Genomic DNA, 6,000 nt, shown 5'->3' with positions numbered 1-6,000 from the left:
CACTCTCTGCACTGCGAGTCTCCCAGACACTGGTGAGCCTCAACAACTGGATGCAGACAGCTACTGCAAAGCTGACTGATATAACCAGTCATGTTGCAGCACAGTCATCCTCTCCGGCACCCCAGATTCCTCCCACAATCGAATAAATATTGAAAAAGATCCTGGACAACCAGAACACTATCATGGCTACTCTGGTACAGCATGGGTCCGTGATTGAAGAATTGAGCAAAGAAGTAAAGAAGATGCGGAAGTCACAGACTTCAAAAAAATCGGTGGATAAGCTCCGGCAACAAGTCATCAAGCTTGCAATAGCCGGAGACATTCCATTCGACATATTGATAGACCCGCACCACCCAGGCCCAGATCCCACAGAGCTCACCATAGCAGCTGGCCGGTCTGAGGAGCCAGACCTTGCTACTGACACTGCTGAGGCAGTCCGTCAGATGTTCATCAACCCAGCTACTCCCGGACTTGAGGATGATGAGATCCAATTGGAGACTGAGGTCGGTGCCACTGTTGGGGGACACAAAGATGGCCACAGAGCCATATGGAGTTTTCTTCACTTTCACCCTTCTTATACTCTTATTTTGTTAAGCATTGGGGACAATGCTTATTTTTATTCAAGGGGTGGAGTTTCTTTGACATTTTGATGATTCTAATACTGTATCTTGATAACTATGACACATTTGGCCTGTAATTAACTTATTACTATTTTTTTCTTCTTTATCATTATGTATATATTCTCTCTATTCCCTTATTATGTATATTCGTTTAGCTTTCACTAGTTTTTGTTTTATAGCTTCTTTTTGTTTGTCTTCCTTTTGACTTAGTAGCTTCTTTTGGATTTTCTTTTTGAATTAGTAGATTCTTTTTGCTTTAATAGTTTCTTTTTATGATTTAGTGGATAATAAGCCTTTGGTTTTCTTAATGCCACGGTTCTTTCCAAAGGTATTTTGTGTGAACCGGGTGACCCTTCCCAATGATGGATGGCGTGACAACCTTCTTAAGGTTCGGACTTTTTGGATTGAACAGTACCCTACGGACTGAGAGGAAAATATTTCGCAGAAGAACACGTTTTTGTGGCCCATTATGCGGCCGTATAATCACTTTGCGTACTGCATAATGGCCGCAGAGTGAAGCAGAAAGTTTGGCCAATTTGAGGTCAGTTTTCTGGTTGATTATGCGACCGCATAATCACTATGCAGACCGCATATCAGTCGCATAATCCCTCTTGGGTTTTTCCAAAGGGAGTTCTACGGTGCATTATGCGATGGCAGAACAAGTATGCGGGCCGCATACTGGTCGCATACCTGGGGCGAAAGTTCAGGCCCCTGAGGGCCATTTATGCGGTCACTTTGCCGACCGCATAATCTTTATGCGGTCGCATATGCGACAGCAGACCTGTGTCGGGGCACCCATTTTCTTAATTTAAAACCCGACCCCTATTCCGTTAAAACACCCCTTTAGTTTATTTTGAAGCTCATTTCTAATATTTCTAGAGTGAGAGAGAGGGTTCTAGAGGAAGGGCCTAATTTTTCATCAAATTGATCTTCAACCATCACTTAAAGCTTTGGAAATATTCAAGTAGAGCACCAAATTCTTCATCCAAAAAGGTAAGACTTCATCACCCCAACTCTTAATTTCAAACATAGCTATAATGGGGTATTAGTGTGATACTTCATGGGTATGAGGGTGGTTCATCTTGCATGCATGTGATAAAGAGTGTGGGAAAAATAAAAAGTGAACTAGAACCATGAACGTTTTCCTAATTTTGAGTTCAATTTGTATATTGCTAAAATAGATTGAGGTTGCTAAGGGTTCCGGATAATTGTAGAGTCTAAAGAAGAGCAATAGAGGTAGGTATGGCTAACTCTCTTCTTCTTAGAATCGAACTCCTGGTGTCTGAATAATTGGTGTAAGTTCCGACATGATCATACCAGATTTGTTTGCCTTAGTGTGTTGGGTTGAAAGATTCATGTTCCCTAATTGTTTTAGATATTTACTATGTCATCTTGATACTTGAGAACGTTATTATGATTTTTTCCAAATTCCTTCACTTATATGTGCAATACTTTATGTGATGGTACTTATTGACATGAATGATAATGTTATTTGAATGGATGAAAAGGGGAAAAACTTGAATTGTAAAATGTTCCCAAGTGCCAAGAACTACTTAATAAATGAGGTTGTTTGTGCCACGTAAAGAAAGATGGGAAAGAAATGTGAATTGAGTGAACAATTGAAAGAGGTTATGTCTCAAGTGAGATAGCTTAGCCGATCAGGCAAAGATCGGACGCCATGTTGTACACATGGTGGCATTTGTGTTGGAATTATTGATTTACATTGTGGATATGGAAATGTCTCACTTGAGATGGCTTATCCGGTCGGGCCGAGACCGAACTCCGTGTAAAAACACGGTGGCATTGAGAGTTGTGGCTTTGGCACTAAAGCTTATTAACCTAAAAAGATGGAAATATTGAATAGGAAACTATGTCATCCTTACTTGGTATTTCTTTGTATTTCTGTGAAGTTCTTATTGATTATTATGACTGCCTTCTCTTTGTTTCACTGTTCATTCTACTAAGATTGGTGTTTGCCTTACATACTAGTACTATTCGACAGTACTAACGTCCCTTTTACCGGGGGCGCTACATCTTTGAATGGATATAGGTGGTTCCATCGCAGATAGTGCCGATCACAGATAGTGGTGCTCTCTTTCTCTCCTCACAGTGGTCTTGGTGAGCCCCATTTCTCCCAGGGGTCATGCAGTCCTTCTTTTGTATGAGTTTTTCATATTTTGAGGTATAGCCTGGGCCTTGTTGCCGGCATTGTCATGTTGCTCTTTTGTATCCTTAGAGGCTCCGTAGACGTTTATGTGGGTCATGTATGTATGTTGGGGTGGTCGTTGGATCGAGTTGTATTTTGAAAACTCAACTATGACATAATGTATATAAGAAAAAATGAACTAGTAATGTTTATATATATTTATATAACTGATCTCTCCCCTATTTTACAAATGGTGATGCAATCCCTTTTTGGATTATGAATGAGTTGGGTAGGAAAGGTTTAATAGGCTTGCTCGACCGGGTTCACTCGGTTGAGCACCGGTCGCGCTCCCCGAGGTTGGGGCATGATAAGGTAAGAATAGTAGTAATAATGAATAAAAAGACCTAATTGAGTCATGCTCGAAGAGTCAAACATGCTTCACTTGGTACCAACACACTTAACTACATGCTTATGGTTAAAACAAGGTTTATTTGGAAAGAAATAGCTCTAGTTAGTGACCTTTTGACTCTTGTATTGACTTAGGCAATCATCGAGTGGTTTAGTCGAACCATAGTGATTTTCAATCTTGAATATGGACGTTGTGGGCTCTCGACTCTATCATCTGAATAGTGCGCTTAGTTTGTCCGTCCGTCTGAGGGTGAAATGTTGTACTCAACTCCACCCGAGTACCCTACTCATGTTGTACAGCTCTCCAGAATCGTGACGTAAACTGCGTACCCCGGTCAGAGATGATAGATGCTGGTACGCCATGAAGCCTGACAATCTCGCGAATGTAAACCTGAGTTAGCTACTCCGAAGAGTAAGTAGTAACCACAGGAATGAAATGAGCTGACTTTGTCAATCTATCCACAATCACCCAAACTGCATCGAACTTCCTCTGAGTCCGTGGGAGCCTAACAACGAAATCCATAGTGATTCGCTCCCATTTCCACTCCGGAATCTCTAGCTTCTGAAGCAATCCACCTAGCCGTTGATGCTCATACTTCACCTCATGAAACTTTAGCCACCGAGCCACATATTCCAATATGTCCTTCTTCATTCTCCTCCACCAATAATGCTTTCTCAAGTCCTGATACATCTTCGCGGCACCTGGATGAATGGAGTACCGCGGACTGTGAGCCTTCTAGAGAATCAACTCACGCAAGCCATCTACATTAGGCACACATAGCTTGCCCTGCATTTGTAATACACCATCATCTCCAATAGTGACCTCCTTAGCATCACCGTGTTGAACCGTGTCCTTAAGGACAAACAGATGGGGGTCATCATACTGACGCTCTCTAATACGATCATAAAGAAAGGACTGAGAAACCAAAACAAGCCAAAATGAGACTCAGTTCGGAAACATCCAATCTAACAAACTGGTTGGCCAAGGCCTGAACATCCAAGGCTAAAGGCCTCTTTGCTACTGGTAGATATGCTAAACTGCCCAAACTCTCCGCCTTACGACTCAAGGTATCGGCCACCACATTGGCCTTCCCGGGATGATAGAGGATGGTGATATCATAATCCTTAAGCAACTCCTACTACCTCTATTGCCGCAAGTTAAGATCCTGCACTGACAAGAAATCGACGGTAATACCCTGCCAAGACAAGAAAACTCCGGATCTCCGTAGCTGAGGACGGTCTGGGCCAACTCTGCACTGCTTCAATCTTCTTCAGATCTACCTTGATCCCCTCACTCGATACTACATGACCCAAAAATGCCACTAACTCTAGCTAGAATTCACACTTCGAAAATTGTGTATACAACTTCTTTTCTCTCAAGGTCTGAAGCACAGTCCTCAGGTATTGCTCATGATCTTCCCAACTCCAGGAGTACAACAGAATGTCATCAATAAACCCAAAGATGAAAGAGTCAATATAGGGCTGAAATACACTGTTCATCAAGTGCATGAATGATGCAGGGGCGTTGGTCAGCTCAAACAACATCACAAGGAACTCGTAATGACCATACCGAGTCCTGAAAGCAATCTTCGGGATATCTCGCTCCCGAATCTTTAGCTGATGATAGCCTGAATGCAAGTCGATCTTAGAGAACACTCTGGCACCCTGAAGCTGATCAAATAGGTCATCAATACGTGGCAATGGGTACCTGTTCTTCACTGTAACCTTGTTCAACTGGCGATAATCAATACACATTCACATAGAACCATCCTTCTTCTTTACAAACAAGACAGGGGCACCTCAAGGCGACACACTGGGCCGAATGAAGCCCTTATCGAGCAACTCTTGCAATTATTCCTTTAATTATTTCAACTCTGTTGGGTCCATATGATAAGGTAGAATAAAAATTGGCTGAGTACTCGGTAACAAATCAATGCCAAAGTCGATATCCCTGTCAGGCGGCATGCCTGGAAGATCCGACGGTAATATATTTGAATAGTCCCTTACTACCGGAACTGACTCGGCGGTAGGAGAATCAACACTAACATCCCTCACATATGCCAGATATGCATCATAACCCTTCTCAACCATTTGCTGAGCCTTAAGAAATGAGACAGCCCTACTAGGAATATGATCTAAGGTACTTCTCCACTCTAGCCGCGGTAGACCTGGCATAACCAATGTCACCATCTTGAAGTGATAATCAATGATAGAGTGATAGGGCGACAACCAGTCCATGACCAAAATAACATCGAAATCCACCATACGATCATCGCTACGAGGAGTTCTACTTACTACCTGGAAGAAGGTCAAATATGCGATCGTCGTTGATAATTTGAAATGTTCATGAGAAGTTTAACAAGAGATTACTAGAAATGTGACGAGTTAACGGTGCGAGATCATGGTAATTGAGAAGGATGAATCTTTGTGGGCTCTAGCTTTATATGATTGTAGCTTAAAGCTAAGTGGGGGAGCCCATCACCTACGATTGGATCGTGTGGTTGTCTACTTGTGCGGTTTCTAGTTATCGGTGCATTGGTGAATTAATTATGACTAAGAAAAGAAAACATCAGGGGTAATTCGAGCAAAGAACTTGATGAATGTGTGCTATATTTTGCCTTATCGATTCATGTGCAGGTTATGGGAAGACTCAGAGTTTATGCTTCTTGTGGACGCGATGTGCAAGGAAAAGAATTCATCTGGTTGCTTCTTTGGGAGTGTTCTGTGCTAACAGAGCATTGGAGCTTGATTATACTCAGGACCAGGTTAGAGTGGGTGACTCTCACTAGTGGTTCTAATGGGTTCAAAGATATAAGCACGGTGTCT

The sequence above is a fragment of the Nicotiana tabacum genome, chromosome 19 (assembly GCF_000715075.1).
Source record: "Nicotiana tabacum cultivar K326 chromosome 19, ASM71507v2, whole genome shotgun sequence".
Lineage (NCBI taxonomy): Eukaryota > Viridiplantae > Streptophyta > Magnoliopsida > Solanales > Solanaceae > Nicotiana > Nicotiana tabacum.
The sequence above is the reverse complement of the archived record's forward strand: the minus strand, read 5'-3'. Positions refer to the sequence as shown.